Source organism: Erythrolamprus reginae, chromosome 5 (genome assembly GCF_031021105.1).
Source record: "Erythrolamprus reginae isolate rEryReg1 chromosome 5, rEryReg1.hap1, whole genome shotgun sequence".
Lineage (NCBI taxonomy): Eukaryota > Metazoa > Chordata > Lepidosauria > Squamata > Dipsadidae > Erythrolamprus > Erythrolamprus reginae.
Genome location: NC_091954.1, coordinates 12,264,549 through 12,285,175, shown reverse-complemented (window position 1 = coordinate 12,285,175; position 20,627 = coordinate 12,264,549). Strand labels below are relative to the sequence as shown.

The following is a 20,627-nucleotide window of genomic DNA, read 5'->3' as shown; positions in this document are numbered from 1 at the left end:
ATAGATAGATAGATGATGGATGGATAGAAGATAGATAGATAGATGATAGATAGATAGATAGATAGATAGATAGATAGATAGATAGATAGATAGATAGATAGATAGATAGATAGATAGATAGATAGATGATGGATGGATAGATGATGGATGGATAGATGATAGATAGATAGATAGATAGATAGATAGATAGATAGATAGATAGATAGATAGATAGATGATAGATAGAGAGATAGATAGATAGAAGATAGATAGATAGATGATAGATGATGATAGATAGATAGATAGATGATAGATGATGATATATATATATATATAGATAGATAGATAGATAGATAGATAGATGATAGATGGATAGATAGATAGATAGATAGATAGATAGATAGATAGATAGATAGATAGATAGATGATAGATGATGATAGATAGGTAGATAGATAGATGATAGATAGATAGATGATTGATGATAGATAGATAGATAGATAGATAGATGATAGATAGATAGATTATAGATAGATAGATAGATAGATAGATAGATAGATAGATAGATAGATAGATAGATAGATGATAGATAGACAGACAGATAGATGATAGATAGATAGATAGATAGATAGATAGATAGATAGATAGATAGATAGATAGATGATAGATAGATGATGGATGGATGGATAGATAGATAGATAGATAGATAGATGATGATAGATAGATAGATGATAGATGATGATAGATAGATAGATAGATAGATGATAGATAGATAGATGATAGATGATGATAGATAGATAGATAGATAGATGATAGATAGATGATAGATAGATAGATGATAGATGATAGAAAGATAGACAGATAGACAGATGATAGATAGATAGATAGATAGATAGATAGATAGATAGATAGATAAACAGACAGACAGACAGACAGACAGACAGACATTTGCTTTCATAGATATTCACGGGTATAGGTATGTAGGTCTTGATGTATTCGGGTCTTTTCCTGTGTTTCGGGTTTGTGCTAGTGCGAATGCTTTATTTGCACTAGCACAACGCCAAAAACACTAGCCTGAAGATGACAAGTGTGTCCTCGTCTTAATGTCGCCAAGATATTCTCAATCTTACAAACACCCAAATGCAACAAGATACGTTTTTGTGTGTGTGTATATATACATGTATGATGTTTGTATGTATGTATGTACAGTATGTATGCATATAAATCTTAAAATCAGTCTTCAATACCTCTCCACCCCCCCACCCAAATACTATAAGATAAAAAACACAAAAGGTTTCGCATTCGTTCCAAAATCAATTCATGTGGTTAAACATATATGAATCTTTTTCTGCCGTCAGTCTTCTTTGTTTCTATGTAAATCAATGCTTATCTCCAGTGCCACAGGAGTGGCAATAAATGGTGTAATACAACATTAAAGTTCCTCTTTAAAGATGCAATCACAAAACATTGTTCTTTTTTTAAAAAAAAATTCAAGTCTTACATTACAAACTACAGTACAAGAAATATGACATAATGTCAGGACAATTAACATGCATTCCAGTGCATCATTATTTGATAAACATTTTTTGATTCACAAACCAACGAATCCACAAAAAGTGAACATGTGCATAGACCCTTATAAGATACTCTTATCCATGTCAGAAATGGACATTCGCGCATTTATGTAAGCACACAAAATATAAAATAAATATAAACCTTAATTCTGCTCCACTAATCTAGTACGCTGTTTTCCCCTGTATTATTTGCTCCTTAGTTTATTTGTAGTACCCCCTCAAGGAGCCTTTTAGCCTCTCTAGTAAATACCACTCCGTCCGAGTGAATGGACGCATCACAGAAACATAGAAGATTGACGGCAGAAAAAGACCTCCTGGTCCATCGAGTCTGCCCTTATACTATTTCTTGTATTTTATCACAGTGTCTTGTTCTGCTCGAGAAAAGTGTATTCTCAAAAAACGTCCCCATTTTCAACCACTGTCCTTTTTAACTAGATTCCCAATCTCTCTCCAAGCACACAATTCTTGCCACTGTATAATGAAAACCATCAGAGTATGGTTTTTGTGTTGTTGTTGTTTTTTACAGGAGAATTAGCTTGCATGGAAAAACATTTGGAGAAAATTCGCCGGATCTTTGTATTGTGCCGAGGGTCATTCGGTGGCTTATATCTTGGGCAAAGTCCATATCTTAGATAGATAAAGATTAGCATTTGTAAATTCCCTGTTTCACTTGGGCCTGTCTTGTCATAGAATCATAGAAACATAGAAGACTGACGGCAGAAAAAGACCTCATGGTCCATCTAGTCTGCCCTTATACTATTTCCTGTATTTTATCTTACAATGGATCTATGTTTATCCCAGGCATGTTTAAATTCAGTTACTGTGGATTTACCAACAACGTCTGCTGGAAGTTTGTTCCAAGGATCTACTACTCTTTCAGTGAAATAATATTTTCTCACGTTGCGTTTGATCTTTCCCCCAACTAACTTCAGATTGTGTCCCCTTGTTCTTGTGTTCACTTTCCTATTAAAAACACTTCCCTCCTGAACCTTATTTAACCCTTTAACATATTTAAATGTTTCGATCATGTCCCCCCTTTTCCTTCTGTCCTCCAGACTATTCAGATTGAGTTCATGAAGTCTTTCCTGATACGTTTTATGCTTAAGACCTTCCACCATTCTTGTAGCCCGTCTTTGGACCCGTTCAATTTTGTCAATATCTTTTTGTAGGTGAGGTCTCCAGAACTGAACACAGTATTCCAAATGTGGTCTCACCAGCGCTCTATATAAGGGGATCACAATCTCCCTCTTCCTGCTTGTTATACCTCTAGCTATGCAGCCAAGCATCCTACTTGCTTTTCCTACTGCCCGACCACACTGCTCACCCATTTTGAGACTGTCAGAAATCACTACCCCTAAATCCTTCTCTTCTGAAGTTCTTGCTAACACAGAACTGCCAATGCAATACTCAGATTGAGGATTCCTTTTCCCCAAGTGCATTATTTTACATTTGGAAACATTAAACTGCAGTTTCCATTGCTTTGACCATTTATCTAGTAAAGCTAAATCATTTACCATATTACAGACCCCTCCAGGAATATCAACCCTATTGCACACTTTAGAGTCATCGGCAAATAGGCAAACCTTCCCTTCCAAACCTTCCCCTATGTCACTCACAAACATATTAAAAAGAATAGGACCCAGAACAGACCCTTGTGGCACACCGCTTGTAACCTGTCTCTGCTCAGACATTTGCAAGAGTTCCCTGCTCTCAGCGTTTGGAACACACACACATACACACACAAACAAAGTCACACACACTTCTTTGCAGTCCCAGAGCTGTGGGTGGTGATTGCCTCCAGCAAAGCTAGCCAACCCGCATCCTTGGAGCTATCCTGCACCTATTATCTTTCGGCTGTGGCGAGGGGTGTGTTTGCCCAGGTTCGCCTGGTGCACCAGTTGTGGCCCTATTTGGACAGGGAGTCATTGCTCACAGTCACTCATGCCCTCATCACCTCAAGGTTCGATTACTGCAACGCTCTCTACATGGGGCTACCTTTGAAGAGTGTTCGGAAACTTCAGATCGTGCAGAACGCAGCTGCGAGAGCCGTCGTGGGGCTTCCAAGATTTGCCCATGTTTCTTCAACACTCCGTGGCCTGCATTGGCTGCCGATCAGTTTCCGGTCACAATTCAAAGTGTTGGTCATGACCTTTAAAGCCCTACATGGCATTGGGCCAGATTACCTCCGGAACCGTCTGCTACCGCATGAATCCCAGCGACCGATAAGGCCCCACAGAGTTTGCCTTTTCCAGGTCCCGTCGACTAAATGTCGTTTGGTGGGCCCCAGGGGAAGAGCCTTCTCTGTGGCGGCCCTGGCCCTCTGGAACCAACTCCCCCCGGAGATTAGAACTGCCCCCACCCTCCCTGTCTTTCGTAAACTACTCAAGACTCACTTATGCCACCAGGCATGGGGGAGTTTAGATATTCCTTCCCCCTAGGCCATTACAAGTTATGCATGGTATGTTTGTGTGTATGTTTGGTTTTATAATAAGAGTTTTTAGTTGTTTTATTAATTGGATTGTTACATGCTGTTTTTATCATTGTTGTTAGCCGCCCCGAGTCTACGGAGAGGGGCGGCATACAAATCCAATAAATACTACTACTACTACTACTACTACTACTACTAATAATAATAATAATAATAATAATAATAATAATCACCGCCTCAGGTGCTGTGAAGGGTCTCAGTCCTTGGAGAAGGACCAGGGTCTGTTTCAATCATGAAACCAAAGAGCCGAAACTTTCATTCAGTACAGCAGAACCCAAATTGGTTGGTCTTGGGTCAGGAGGAAATGCTGCAACTTGGTGCTTTTCTTCTCTTTCTTTCGGTTTTTTTTATTATTCTTATTTTTCTCCACTCATAAACGTTCAATATCACATACCTCCCCATCTACATTCTAATACAACAATTATCCAGTGGCTTTTGGTATTTATCCTTCCACAAGTGCTGCCTCCTTTCTTTTATCACCTGAAAAATCAAATGTTAAAATTTTCCAACATCCTTGTTCAAATTTACAACAGCCTTCAGTGAGGCCTGTGTGCACTGATGTGCAGCAGCCAACGCGGTCAGGTGCTCCGTCCCAATAGGAAATTCTGGGATGTGTCTGCAGCTGCACACCCCCGACATGCACAAGATTGGGTTTCTGCACATGCCCAACAAGCAAACTCTGTTGTGAGGACACTCGCACAAGTGATTTCGGTGATTTCTGCTGAATTTTTGCTTCTGTGCATGCGCGGAAGCTAAAATATCGGCGAAAATCACCGAAATCACACACACGTGTCTCCTTGCAAGGCTTCGGCGGGCGTACCGGTAGAACTGAAGACGAGCGGCCCTTCACTGCCTGTGTGCATGCATGGGGGCAGGGGATGGGCTTGTGCACATGTGCAGGGGCACGCAGGGGAGTGTGCATGCAGTAGCATGCACGCACACGCCCTTTTAATTTAATTAATGTTTCCAAATTTAAAATAATGCACTTGGGGAAAAGGAATCCTAAATCTGAGTATTGCATTGGCAGTTCTGTGTTAGCAAAAACTTCAGAAGAGAAGGATTTAGGGGTAGTGATTTCTGACAGTCTCAAAATGGGTGAGCAGTGTGGTCGGGCGGTAGGAAAGGCAAGTAGGATGCTTGGCTGCATAGCTAGAGGTATAACAAGCAGGAAGAGGGAGATTGTGATCCCCTTATATAGAGCGCTGGTGAGACCACATTTGGAAGACTGTGTTCAGTTCTGGAGACCTCACCTACAAAAGGATATTGACAAAATTGAACGGGTCCAAAGACGGGCTACAAGAATGGTGGAAGGTCTGAAGTATAAAACGTATCAGGAAAGACTTCATGAACTCAATCTGTATAGTCTGGAAGACAGAAGGAAAAGGGGGGACATGATCGAAACATTTAAATATGTTAAAAGGTTAAATAGGGTTCAGGAGGGAAGTGTTTTTAACAGGAAAGTGAACACAAGAACAAGGGGACACAATCTGAAGTTAGTTGGGGGAAAGATCAAAGGCAACATGAGAAAGTATTATTTTACTGAAAGAGTAGTAGATCCTTGGAACAAACTTCCAGCAGACGTGGTTGGTAAATCCACAGTAACCAAATTTAAACATGCCTGGGATAAACATATATCCATTGTAAGATAAAATACAGGAAATAGTAAAAGGGCAGACTAGATGGACCATGGGGTCTTTTTCTGCCGTCAGTCTTCTATGTTTCTATGTTTCTAATTTATTAGATTTGCATGCTGCCCCTCTCCGTGGACTCGGAGCGGCATACAAATAGGTTCGCCATCACTGAGCTAGGCTGTATTATTTATTATTTATTTATTTATTTATTTTGTCCAATACACAATGAGGGTTTTAGTGGGTATATATCTATATACCCATAGTAAAATACATGATGAAGGTTATAGAGGAGATACTCATGGTAAAATATATCTAAGAAAGAATAGAAAAGAAGACATAGGAATAGAACATATCAATGAAAGAATAGAAGAAGAGATATAGGAATAGAAGAAAGGTATAGGAGATATAGGAGAGCAATAGGACAGGGGACGGAAGGCACTCTAGTGCACTTGGACTCGCCCCTTACTGACCTCTTAGGAATCTGGAGAGGTCAACTGTAGATAATCTAAGGGTAAAGTGTTAGGGGTTTGGGGATGACACTATGGAGTCCGGTAATGAGTTCCACGCTTCGACAACTCGGTTACTGAAGTCATATTTTTTACAGTCAAGTTTGGAGCAGTTAATATTAAGTTTAAATCTGTTGTGTGCTCTTGTGTTGTTGTGGTTGAAGCTGAAGTAGTCGCCGACAGGCAGGACGTTGCAGCATAATGATCTTGTGGGCAATACTTAGATCTTGTTTAAGGCGTCTTAGTTCTAGGCTTTCTAGGCCCAGGATTGAAAGTCTAGTCTCGTAGGGTATTCTGTTTCGAGTGGAGGAGTGAAGGGCTCTTCTGGTGAAGTATCTTTGGACATTTTCAAGGGTGTTAATGTCTGAGATGCGATATGGGTTCCAAACAGATGAGCTGCATTTGAGGAAAGGTCTGGCAAAAGTTTTGTAAGCTCTGGTAAGTAGTGTGAGATTGCCAGAGCAGAAGCTACATAGGATTAGGTTTACAACTCTTGAAGCCTTCTTGGCTATGTTGTTGCAGTGGGCTTTGGCACATAAATCTTTTGTTATTAGTATACCAAGGTCTTTAACCGAGTGGGGATTATAGTTGTTGTTTTTAAAAAAGTCTTTCCTACCCATTAGGTTTACTTGAGTTGTTTTCATGGAGAAAATCCCTAGAGCGGCTCTATCGTTGGGCATCGTTCTAATTTCCTATGTGCTGTTAAAAAGCCGCTGTTCTCTTGATCTAAACTGGCGCTGCCTGTTTTCAAGCTGGTGAGGTAGGGTAGAGTTGCTTATCTTGGCTTGGAGAGGGAAAGGCAGTTGGCACACCAGAAGCGTCAGAAAGACATAATTGCTTTTCCATAACGGTCATAGAAACCTCGTAACCTCCCTTTGAACTGCTCAGACAGTGGCTCCTTTTGTTCTGCTATTGTCTAAGCTTTTTAAGCCAAAAGTGCCACCTTTGTTTACGCACATCGTTTAAAGAAGCCAATGTAGGATCAATAAACAGCAATATGCAGGGTTTTTGTTCTCTTCTAATAAATCATGCTTTCCTAACTTCTCCTGAGAATTTGGAAAGAAGTATAGTGGTACCTCTACCTAAGAACGCCTCTACTTACAAACTTTTCTAAATAAGAACCAGGTGTTCCAGATTTTTTTTTGCCTCTTCTCAAGAACCATTTTCCACTTACAAACCCAAGCCTCCGAAACTGTAACCGGAAAAGGCAGGGAGAAGCCTCCCTGGTGCCTCTCTAGAAATCTCCTGGGAGGAAACAGGGCCGGAAAAGGCCGGGAGAAGCTTCTGTGGGGCCTCTCTAGGAATCTCCTGGGAGGAAACAGGGCCGGAAAAGGCCGGGAGAAGCCTCCGTGGGGCCTCTCTAGGAATCTCCTGGGAGGAAACAGGGCTGGAAAAGGCAGAGAGAAGCTTCTGTGGGGCCTCTCTAGGAATCTCCTGGGAGGAAACAGAGCCGAAAAAGCAGGGACAAGCCACCATGGGGCCTCTCTAGGAATGGGAGGAAACAGGGCCGGAAAAGGCAGGGAGAAGCCTCTGTGGGTCCTCTCTAGGAATCTCCTGGGAGGAAACAGGGCCGGAAAAGGCAGGGAGAAGCTTCTGTGGGTCCTCTCTAGGAATCTCCTGGGAGGAAACAGGGCCTCCACCCTCCCTGTGGTTTTCCCAATCGCACACATTTCCTATGGGAAAAAATTACTTCTTCTTACAAACTTTTCTACTTAAGAACCTGGTCACGGAACAAATTAAGTTCGGAAGTAGAGGTACCACTATATACTTGTTCAGCGGTCCCAGGCCTTTCTGATTGTGGATTGGCAAGGGAAGGGGGGTGTTGTGGTTAGCTCTGGCCCAACTCCTGCCCCAAGGACTGTGGATGTGGGAAAGACATCCACATGCTGCAGGCCTGTTTTGCCCCCCCCCCCCCCCCGGTGTAATCTGCTGATGAAGGCTCCTCTGACCAAGAAGACATGAGTGACCGGGAGGAGGAGAGTGGGGCAGACAGCTCAGAAGGAGATCAATTATCTAGCTCCTCCTTGGATTCAGAACAAGAGTTAATGATACAGCCACGCATGCGGAGAGCGATGCATAGGCAGCAACAACTGAGAGATTATTATCAAAGAAAATGAGGCCACCTGTGGTTGGGTGGGGCTGTGGTCATTAGTGAGGCTGCTATAAATTGCAGCCTGTGGGTTTGGCCATTGTGGAGGATTATCTGATCGTTGTGTTTCATGACTGCTTTACTGACTTTGACTTTTTGTGTGCTGATTTTTCCCCGCTTTGAAACTAAACCAGAGCAAAGTGTGTTTCACTTTGTGAAAGAAGAAGGACTGTGAATTGCCTCACAGCTGCAAGATAAGTATCACAGAACTGATAAGGGACTTGTACAAATTACCAGTTTGTTTGGAGACGAGTGCTCTTTGCTATACCAAAAGAGGGCTTGGTTTAAGTGAATTTTCATTACAAAGAACATTGTTTTGAATTTTCAAACGTGTGTGTGTCTGAAATTTGTACCTGTGAATTTTTGGGAGGAGTCTACCAGAGAGCCCGACAGAACAGGGGGCAGGATGGTTTTGCCCACACAACCTAATCTCATGTATGTGCAAATGGAGCTTCATGCACTTGCCGACCATTTGTGCTTCCTACTTCCCAACAGGCTGCTGACTGGTTGAGGACCTCTATCCTAGAGAGTTAATTAGCTCCTTTTCAATACTTAAGGGATTAGCATCCTGTTATGAAAAACAAACAAGGATTGGACTGCTGATAAGACTCATCATTAACTGGGTAATTCCCTTAGTCAGGTAGAATCCTGTAGTCTTAATATAGCTTGACTTTAGGAAAGCATACCATAAATATCTTATAATGTTCTGATGAGCAACTTTGTTTATGTGGATTGAAAGGCCTGACAATAACAGTTAAGTCAGAGGTCTTCCAACTTGGCAACTTTAAAATTTGTGGACTTCTATTCCCAGAATTTTCCAGCCAGCTATGATTTGCTGGCTGGAGAATTCTGGGAGTTGAAGTCCACAAGTCTTAAAAGTTGCCAAGTTTGAAGACCTCTGGAGTAAGTGAATGCACAACACTCAGAAATGCTCATTGATGCATTCTTGGAGAAAGAGATGGAGATGATTTCCCCAATGATCCACCCTGTTGTGGTTCGCTCTGGCCCAGCTCCTGCCCCAAGGACTGTGGATGTGGGGGAGACATCCACATGCTGCAGGCCTGTTTTGCCCCCGGTGGAATCTGCTGATGAAGGCTCCTCTGACCAAGAAGACATAAGTGACCGGGAGGAGGAGAGTGTGGCAGACAGCTCAGAAGGAGATCAATTATCTAGCTCCTCCTTGGATTCAGAACAAGAGTTAATGATACAGCCATGCATGCGGAGAGCGATGCATAGGCAGCAACAACTGAGAGATTATTATCAAAGAAAATGTGTGTGTCTGAAATTTGTACCTGTGAATTTTTGAGAGGATTCTACCAGAGAGCCCGACAGAACACACCCCATATTCGTTATTCATCCATCTCAATAAGACCTCGGAGAAGAAGCTGATCAGATTCACAGGTAACAGAAAATCAGGTGGAATGGCTGAGATTCCCTCAAATAAATGGATTTTGAAGCTATTGTGTTAAAGAAGGGAATGTACATAATGATTTTTTTAAAAGTTAAACACGTGAAAAGTTATTCCGTTGGAATGGCAAAACTACACCTGCACAGGTGAGTAGGACAGCAAACATCTGGTTTATCAACACTCAACAGTCCTTGTGAAAAAAGATCTTGCAGTAGGACACAATGGCAAAATGTCCACCAGTTTGGTAGTGTGGTTGCAAGAAAAGAAAAGAAAAGTTGTAGGACTGTATGAATCAAAATGTAATTTCCAAAATGCGAGAAGCCATTGCTCCATTTTATCCTGTGTTTAGTCCCCCTCCCAAGGTCCATCTCCAATTCTAGACAGGAAGGTGTAAGGAAAGTCAGACAAACTGAAATGGGTTCAGGGAGGCATTGGGGGGCAAAGCCTTATGAAGAGCAATGGATACTGTTCTGGGTCACTCCGGAAGCTATGACCAACCCAAAAAGATAAGCCAGACACACCGGTTGAACCCAAACACAGTTTTATAATGATAAAGAGAAAAGAAGCCAACAGAAAATGTCCTTACAGATCAGGAAAACACTGGAACTCCAAATAGATACACGAAGGCAATTGTTCATACAGAAACACAGGATCCTCAATGCCAAACGAGGCTGTTGCTAACAGACACCAACCTCCCACGGTTCTTCAAGACTGCTGGGCCACGAACCAGGAACAAAAATGCTGAGAGAAAAGGCAGATAACAGCAACTCCACTTTGATAACACTCCACGCTGCCGAAAGGGTTCGCATGTCTTATAAACCCTTCCCTGCTAATGAGGACCACACCCAACCCCCTGGTGTTCCTCATTCAGCGCTGATAATATCTACGCAACTGATTTCTCCTTTGATCTATGCGTCTCTGTCGCATACTAATGATAGCTTGTGCTGCATCATCCAATGACTCCAGAGACTCCAGAGAATCCAAGCTACTTGCTCGAGATAGCCCTTCCCCAGGGCTCCCAGGCCTTTCTTTTTCGTCACTTTCCTGACTGCTATCTCCCCTGTCTGGCTGCAAAGAACTCTCCCCTCCGCTATCAGACTCCCCCGGGCATGGGGCCAGCAGAGACGCAGCTGGTCTTTGATCTGGCTCAGGCTGAACCACCACAGATACTGATGACTAGAAGTCAGGCTGAGTGTAGGTCTCACCTGCAAGGGTTCTCGCCAACAACCCAGATGGCTTCTCTCGCACTCTTGAGTGCAGGACACAGCAAAACAGAGTCCATAAGAACATAAGAAGAGCCATGCTGAATCAGGCCAAAGCCCACCGAGTCCAGCATTCTGTGTCACACAGTGGCCCACCAATTGTCCATGAAGATCTTGAGCAGAAAGAGAAGGCAAAGCCCTCCCTTTCCCTTGACCCCCAACAAATGGGACCCAAGGGAACCCTGCCTGCCTCAGCCAACATAGAGGCGGCACATGGACATCCGTTTCAATAACCACCAATACACTTGGCATCCATGAATCTGTCTAATCCTGCCTTGAAGTTATCAAGGCTGACAGCTGTCACGACCTTTTCTGGAAGTGAATTCCATAAACCAATGACCCTTCTGGGTGAAGAAATATTTCCCTTTAACAACAGAGTCAGGTAATGAGTTCCAGGCGGTGACCACTCTATTGCTGAAATCGTATTTTCTGCAGTCACGTTTGGAGCGATTTGCATTCAGTTTGTATCTGTTACGTGCTCTTGTGTTGTTGTTGTTAAAGGTGAAGTAGTCACTGACAGTTACTTCCAAACATTTAAGCGGATGCAACTTCTCTTGTTTATACCGAAAATGTTAACACTCATTGTCATGCAGCTTTATTGAAATAAATGCATTTTGCCTGGGTTCTTTTCCAAGTGCCTGTTTTGGGAATGATAATATATTTTAAAATGTCAGCTTAGCTTAAACAGTCTACAGTGCTGAAGTTCCCACGCCCTCTTAGGTTATTACCCAGGAGTGTTTGTTTTTGGTTAACTGTGGCCTAACTTAATCCCTAACTCTTTTAGTGTAATTAAGGATTTCCAGATTAAGCTCAAGAAAGCTTTCCTATATGCAATGTTTATTGAAAAGAGTTAGTCAAATACCTTTTTGCGGTCCTTTGCAAATGTGAGCCAAGGGTGGATTTTCATTTTAAAAAGGTGACCCAGAGCAGGGGTCTCCAACCTTGGCAACTTTAAGCCTGGAGGACTTCAACTCCCAGAATTCCCCAGCCAGTTTTGCTGATTGGGGAATTCTGGGAGTTGAAGTCCACCAAGCTTGAAGTTGCCAAAGTTGAAGACCCCTGTCTTAGAGTTGAAGTCCACAAGGCTTAAAGTTGCCAAGGTTGGAGACCCCTGTCTCAGAGTTGAAGTCCACCAGGCTTATAATTGCCAAGGTTGGAGACCCCTGTCTCAGAGTTGAAGTCCACCAGGCTTAAAATTGCCAAGGTTGGAGACCCCTGTCTTAGAGTTGAAGTCCACCAGGCTTATAATTGCCAAGGTTGGAGACCCCTGTCTCAGAGTTGAAGTCCACCAGGCTTAAAGTTGCCAAGGTTGGAGAACCTTGTCTCAGAGTTGAAGTCCACCAGGCTTAAAATTGCCAAGGTTGGAGACCCCTGTCTCAGAGTTGAAGTCCACCAGGCTTAAAATTGCCAAGGTTGGAGACCCCTGTCTCAGAGTTGAAGTCCACCAGGCTTAAAATTGCCAAGGTTGGAGACCCCTGTCTCAGAGTTGAAGTCTACCAGGCTTAAATTTGCCAAGGTTGGAGACCCCCTGACTCAAAGTTGAAGTCCACCAGGCTTAAAGTTGCCGAGGTTGGAGACTCCTGTCTTAGAGTTGAAGTCCACCAGGCTTAAAGTTGCCAAGGTTGGAGACCCCTGTCTTAGAGTTGAAGTCCACCAGGCTTAAAATTGCCAAGGTTGGAGACCCCTGTCTCAGAGTTGAAGTCCACCAGGCTTAAAATTGCCAAGGTTGGAGACCCCTGTCTCACAGTTGAAGTCCACCAGGCTTAAAGTTGCCAAGGTTGAAGACCCCTGTCTTAGAGTTGAAGTCCACCAGGGTTAAAGTTGCCAAGGTTGGAGAACCCTGTCTCAGAGTTGAAGTCCACCAGGCTTAAAGTTGCCAAGGTTGGAGACCCCTGACCCAGAGTGTCTCTCTCACCAGACAAAATTGGAGACAGGGATGAGTAGTTCTTCAGAGTGACTGAACTACCTCTCCAAAGGTTGCTAAAGAGCAGCATGTGAAGCAGGAGTGAGTTTCAACAGATTCTGATTAGTTCTGGAGAACCAGTAGCAGAAATTTTCGGAGAACCGGTAAATACCACCTCTGACTGACTGGCCCCCTCTCCATCTATTCTCTGCCTCCTGAATCCTAGCCACGCCCAAGCCACACCCACAGAACCATTAGTAAAAAGTTTTGAATCCCACCACTGATCAGAAAGTAACCCAACCTGTTGGAAATCAAAACTCACCGCCGTCTCAAGGTTGACTCAGCCTTCCATCTTTCAGAGGTGCCTAAAATGAGGACCCAGATTGTTTGGGGGCAAGAGGCTGATTCTGTAAACCACTTAGAGAGGGCTGTCAAAGCATTATGAAGCGGTATATGCAGGGGTGGGCTGCTGCCCAAATTGGGGGGAACACAGTGGGGTAGTGAAAATGGAGCTCCACCCCAGAGCACCCAATTTGCACTGAAAGATGTTGAAAGAAAATGCAGGGCGTCCTGCATAAGCCACGCCCACAGTGTGGTAGTAAAACGTTTGGTAGCCCTTCACTGAGTATATAGGGGCTGGACAAAAACATGGAAACACCTTGCAGCTCTTCCACGGAATCCAGATTTGTGAAGCTCCCTTCGAACAGTTTTTGTGGAAACTGGGTTCTGTACGTGTCTATTGAGCTCTGCAGTGATTTTAGGAGCTGTGGTCTTGCGATCCGCTCTAACAATTCGCTTTAGAGTCTGACAGTCTCTCTCAGACAACTTCGACTTTCGACCAGACCTGTGCTTGGATGAGGACGTTTTCCCTAAAAGCAGTCCTTACTTTTGAGACATGACCTCTTGAAACGCCAAACACTTTCTGTTACACTAGCGCCTGCCATTCGAGCACCAACAATTTAGCCTCTGAAAGTCTGAGAGGTCTGCCCTTTCTAGAAGGTTATAACCAATTTCCTTAAATTTCTGTGAAAAAGAAAAGCCAGTTTAAAAAAACATATCCAATAATAGAATTTAAACAAACACATTAAAATATGTCAAGTTTGGATTGATTTGAACATGTTCAAACATTATGCTGCACGAATCCCAGCGACCAGTTAGGTCTCACAGAGTGGGCCTTCTCCAGATCCCTTCAACTAAACAATGTCGTTTGGCGGGGCCCAGGGGAAGAGCCTACTCTGCAGCGGCCTCTGGAACCAACTCCCCCCCGGAGATTAAAATTGCCCCCACCCTCCTTGCCTTTCGTAAGCTCCTTAAAACCCACCTCTGCTGTCAGGCATGGGGGAACTGAGATATTCTTCCCCCCTAGGCCTTTACAATTTATGCATGGTATGTTTGTATGTATGTTTGGTTTTACAATAAGGGTTTTTTAAGTTGTTTTAGTATTGCATTTACATGCTGGTTTTTATTACTATTGTTAGCCGCCCCGAGTCTACGGAGAGGGGCGGCATACAAATCCAATAAATAAATAAATAAATAAATAAATAAATAGATAGATAGATAGATAGATAGATAGATAGATAAATAGATAAATAGATAGATAGATAGATAGATAGATAGATAGATAAATAAATAAATAAATAAAATAAAATAAAATAAAATAAATAATAAAATAAAATAAAATAAAGTAAAAGTAAAATAAAATAAAATAAAATAAAATAAAATAAAATATAAAACCAAATAAAATAAATAAAACCAAATAAAACCAAATAAAACCAAATAAAACCAAATAAAACAAAATAAAACAAAATAAAACAAAATAAAACAAAATAAAACAAAATAAAACAAAATAAAACAAAATAAAACAAAATAAAACAAAATAAAACAAAATAAAACAAAATAAAACAAAATAAAACAAAATAAAACAAAATAAAACAAAATAAAACAAAATAAAATAAAATAAAATAAAATAAAATAAAATAAAATAAAATAAAATAAAATAAAATAAAATAAAATAAAATAAAATAAAATAAAATAAAATAAAATAAAATGTGATGCCTAAAAGTCAAGTGTTTCCATTATTTTGTCCACCCCCTGTATCTAAGTGCTATGGCTATGTTGCTGGGGGGGGAGGGGGGGAGAGATTTTGCCCAAAGTGCCAAATGCCCCACTGCCCCACTCATTCTGGCCCACCACTTCTTTGCGGTCGCCTCTGGATCCCTTGCAGGCTCACCTTAGCTGATCTCTACCCTACATGAACCAGCTGCCAAAAAACCCCCCAACAACACTGAGAAAGGGTGCTTCTCTCTCTCTCTCCCTGTTGTGTGTGTGTGAGTGAGTCTGTCGATGTTTGCATTTCCGTCTCTTGTGGCTCTGGAAAGCAGCCAAACACCAGCATGAAGCCACTTTCCAATTTCTCTCTGGCTGACTTTTTGCACCCTCCAGATCCTCGCTGGTGTTTATCAACAGGAAGGAGGAGGAAGGGAGGGAAAGACTTTCAGCTGTGCTGATCCACCGAGTTTTGACTGCAGCAGGAGGGGAGGCCTTGCAACAGAAGGGGAGGGAAAAAAGGCCAGGAACAAACCAGCTGTTGGAGGAATAGCAGGTGGCTGCCATTTGCTGCTCACAAAGACCCCTGTGAGTGTGTAAAGCAGTGTTTTTCAACCAGTGTGCCGTGGCATACTAGTGTGCCGTGAGACATGGTCAGGTGTGCCGCGAAGCTCAGAGAGAGAAAGAAAGCAAGAGAGAGAGAAAGAGGACAAGAGAAAGAAAGAGAGAGAGAGAAAGAGAGAGAAAGAGAGAGAGAGAGAGAAAGAGAGGGAGGGAAGGAGAGAGAAAGAAAGACATAGAGGGAGGGAGGGAGGGAGGGAGGGAGGGAGAAAGAGCAAAAAAGAGAGGAAGGAAGGAAGAGAAAGAAAGAGGGATGGAGAGAGAGAAAGAAAGAGGAAGGAAGGGAGAGAAAGAGGGAGAGAGAAATAGAGCGAAAGGGAGGAAGAGAGAGAATTTTTTTGTCCAAACATTTTTTAGCCCCCACCCTCCCCCCGCTCAATGTGCCCCAGGGCTTCATAAATGTAAAAAATGTGCCGTGGCTCAAAAAAGGTTGAAAATCACTGGTGTAAAGGACCAAACACCTAATACACAAACACACACGTACACCTCAACAGAGCAATAGCCTGCTTTCTACTCATCCTGCACCTAAAAGAGAGTTTGAACCCAGCTGTGTTTCCTGCAGCTGTTCTGGTTGGCTCTCTCCATCTAAGCAACGGAAGGAGTTGGGCAGCCTATAGATTAGATAAATAAATGAGATAAATAAACCTTATTATTTTTTTAGGGGGTGTTGGTGTTGCCTTCAGCTCAGCCAAGCGTGTGGACCACCTGGTCGTCTTTTTAAGGGGCCCTGACAGATGTTTTTAGGGAACTCACGACACAGGAAGGGGGTTTTCCCCCTGCTCCAAGCAACTCCCTTAATTTCAGAAGTGACAGGCTTCCTTGCTACTGGGAAACCAGTTCTTCAAAGACTGGAGCCCAGTTTCCTTTAGAGACCAACCGGACAGCCTCGCCCTTGAATTGTGGTAAGTAGTCTTTTGGATAACCCTGACGTTGTGGTTGTGTTTTTTTCCCAGTGTGCAAAATCAAATGAGTCCCCTACCGCCTTCTCCTTATCTGACCATCTTCCTGCTCCTCGCCTCAAATACTGATTTTTTTTTCCCCCTGGAGGAAAAAAAAGATAAAACAAGCCCAGAGGTGCTCTCTACAGCCACGGGTGGAGGGCAGAGGACACTGCTGGACGGATTTTTCAGAAAGAATTCAGGGAAAGAATGAAAAATATTTTTTGAAAGAGGATAGAAACATAGAAGACTGACGGCAGAAAAAGACCTCATGATCCATCTAGTCTGCCCTTACACTATTTCCTGTATTTTATCTTACAATGGATATGTGTTTATCCCAGGCATGTTTAAATTCAGTTACTGTGGATTTATCTACCACGTCTGCTGGAAGTTTGTTCCAAGGATCTACTACTCTTTCAGTAAAATAATATTTTCTCACGTTGCTTTTGATCTTTCCCCCAACTAACTTCAGATTGTGTCCCCTTGTTCTTGTGTTCACTTTCCTATTAAAAACACTTCCCTCCTGGACCTTATTTAACCCTTTAACACATTTAAATGCTTCGATCATGTCCCCCCTTTCCCTTCTGTCCTCCAGACTATACAGATTGAGTTCATTAAGTCTTTCCTGATATGTTTTATGCTTAAGACCTTCCACCATTCTTGTAGCCCGTCTTTGGACCCGTTCAATTTTGTCAATATCTTTTTGTAGGTGAGGTCTCCAGAACTGAACACAGTATTCCAAATGGGGTCTCACCAGCACTCTATATAAGGGGGTCACAATCTCCCTCTTCCTGCTTGTTATACTGCTAGCTATGCAGCCAAGGATGTTTAATTATGATTAAGAGATTTTTTTTCCCCCTGTCTATCGCAAACAGCGAAGGGGATACTAGCTTTATTCTCTAGTTGGGACTGGAAATCCAGCTCCCTACAGCCCTAATTCAAGAAAGGTAAATTTGGTGGGCACAGAATCAAAAAATGCCACCGGGTTTAAATTGGGCCGTGTTCTCTTTTTAAAAAAGGAGCCTTTTTCCACATTTTCACCCTCAAAGCTCAAAGCAGAGAGCAAGGACAGCTAACCCTAAATCAAAAGTCACAGCAGTAACGAAAGATTTATAAGATAGGAATGGGAGCCTCTCGAAGACTTCCATCAGAATAAACAATCATTTAGGATCCTAGTTTTATAGATTGCTTATATTCTATATTTTATATAAAGGTATCCTCAACATACAACCACAATGGCAGGCACGATTTCTGTTGATAAGTAAGACCGAGGTTTCAGCGAGTTTTGCCCCATTTTACAACCAGTTGTTAAGTGAATACCCTACAAAACAGAATACCCTACGAAAGCAGACTATCAATCCTAGGTCTAGAAAGCTTAGAACTACATCGCCTAAAACACGATCTAAGTATTGCCCACAAGATCATATGCTGCAACGTTCTACCTGTCAATGACTACTTCAGCTTCAATCGCAACAACACAAGAGCACGCAACAGATTCAAACTTAATATTAACCGCTCCAAACTTGACTGTAAAAAATATGACTTTAACAATCGAGTTGTCGAAGCATGGAACTCATTACCTAACTCAGTAGTGTCAACCCCTAACCCCCAACATTTTTCCCTTAGACTATCCACGATTGACCTCTCCAGGTTCCTTAGCTTAGAGGTCAGTAAGGGGCAAGTACAAATGCACCAGTGTGCCTTCTACCCCTGTCCAATTGTCTCTCCTTATCTCATTTATCTTTTCTTCCTTTCAAATACAGGTATGTTCACCTATACTTTTATATCTTTTCTTCCATACTTTTCTTTACTTATATTATTACATATCTATTCTCTTCAATGTGTATTATGTATTGGACTAAATAAATGAATGAATGAATGAATGAATGAATGAATGAATAAATAAATAAATGAATAAATAAATAAAAAAATGACTGCAAGTTAAGCTAGTAACATAGTTTGTTAAATGAAGCTTTGCTGGCTGAGGAACTCTGGGAGTTGTAGTCCACAAGTCTTAAAGTGGCCAAGGTTGCAGAATCCTGGTCTAGTTTATAGATGTTTTTGAAAGCTTCTCTCTGGAAACATTTCAATTTATCGCTCAAGGAGACAACAGGGAGTTATCCAGAGGTAGACTGCTGCCAGTTCAGACTGGTTCAGGCTAATTGGTAGTTCTGACCAGTGGGTAGCCCACCCTGGTGCTCTCCAGTCCTTGATTGATTGATTGATTGGATTTGTATGCTGCCCCTCCCCAAGGACTTGGGGTAGCTCACAACATGCCAAAAACAATATACCCTATACATATCTAAAAATCCAATTAATATAACTAAAAAACTTTTAAAAAACTCTAATAAGATTTAAAATCATTCATTACCATTCACACAGCAAAACATACTGCACTCATTGGCCAGGTGACTAGGGTCTAATGACCCCAAGCCAGGCGACATAAATAGGTCTTTAAGCTTTTAGGGAAGGCAAGGATGGTGGAGGCAGTGTGAATCTCCAGGGGCAGCTGATTCGAGAGGGCTGGGCCCCCCACAGAGAAGGCTCTTCCCCTAGGTCCTGCCAGACGACATTGTCTAGTTGACAGGACCTGGAGAAGGCCGACTCTGTGGGACCTGTGGCAGAAGGTGGTCCTGGAGGTAATCTGGTCCGATGCCATGTAGGGCTTTATAGGTCATAACCAACACTTTGAATTGCGTCCGGAAACTGATTGGCAGCCAATGCAGTCCACGAAGTGATGGAGAAATATGGGTATTTATTTTTATTTATTTATTTATTTATTGGATTTGTATGCCGCCCCTCTCCATAGACTCGGGGCGGCTAACAACAGTAATAAAAACAGCATATAACAATCCAATATTAAAACAGTTAAAAAACCTTATTATAAAACCAAACATACATACAGACATACCATGCATAAAATTGTAAAGGCATAGGGGGAAAGAGTATCTCAGTTCCCCCATGCCTGGGGGCAGAGGTGGGTTTTAAGACGTTTACGAAAGGCAAGGAGGGTGGGGGCAATTCTAATCTCTGGGGGAGTTGGTTCCAGAGGGCCGGGGCCACCACAGAGAAGGCTCTTCTCCTGGGTCCCGCCAAGCGACATTGTTTAGTTGACGGAACCCGGAGAATACCCACTCTCTGGGACCTTAATGGTCACTGGGATTCGTGCAGCAGAAGGCGGTCCCTGAGATAATCTGGTCCGGTGCCATGAAGGGCTTTATAGGTCATAACCTTATAGGTATGCCTTGGAAGGCCCATAACCGCTCACGTGGCTGCATTCTGGATGATTGGAAGTTTCTGAACACTCTTCAAAGGTAGCCCCATGTAGAGAGCATTGCAATAGTCGAACCTCGAGGTCATAAGGGCATGTGCCTTGCGAGCCAATGAAGATGGCAAGTCTGCTTGCTTGGAAGTCATTTGGGGACAACTTTGATTGGCTGATTGCTTATGTTTTGCATAAACTGACATCCCCGCGATGCTTTTTTCAAAAGGCAACTGAATCTCCCTTCACTTTTGCTTGTTGAAGAGGTTTCGCTCCTCATCCAAGGAGCTTCTTCCGTTCTTCTCAGAACCGAAGAAGCTTATTGAACGAGAAGCGAAACATCTTCAAGCAAAAGCGAAAGGAAGGTCCAGTTGGCTTTTGAAAAAAGCACCTTTGGGGCAATCATGACCAAGAGGGATGACCAAGACTCTATGTAGACATAAACATAAACATCTATCTGAGACTGAAAGGCAGAAAGTTTGCATTCCCATGTTATTATGGAATTATTACATTATATAATTATATATATATAAGATTAAATAGTTTTATAATGCTGAATTATTATATTATATAATAATTCAGTGTTATAAAACTATTTAATCTTATTGAATATATACTGCTCAAAAAAATAAAGGGAACACTCAAAGAACACATCCTAGATCTGAATGAATGAAATATTCTCATTGAATACTTTCTTCTGTACAAAGTTCAATGCGCACAACAGCATGTGAAATATGATTGTCAATCAGTGTTGCTTCCTAAGTGGATAGTTTGATTTCACAGAAGTCTGGTTTACTTGGAGCTATATTGTGTTGTTTAATTGTTCCCTTTATTTTATATTTTTGAGCAGTGTGGATTTGTT

General features: G+C 42.2%; 1 protein-coding gene across 5 annotated transcripts in view; it reads left to right on the top strand.

The window, feature by feature from the left end:
* The first annotated feature begins 15,270 nt into the window (after window positions 1-15,270).
* The window catches only part of SLC16A9 (solute carrier family 16 member 9), a 36,872-nt gene continuing 31,515 nt past the window's right edge, over window positions 15,271-20,627 (top strand). For 2 of the 5 annotated variants that reach the window (XM_070752064.1, XM_070752063.1), the window contains exon 1: window positions 16,089-16,467. The gene's annotated coding sequence lies outside the window, so the exon portion shown is untranslated. Of the gene's footprint in view, window positions 15,533-16,015; window positions 16,468-20,627 lie in introns of those variants that run through there. The other 3 variants (XM_070752062.1, XM_070752061.1, XM_070752060.1) reach the window with 3 other exon arrangements.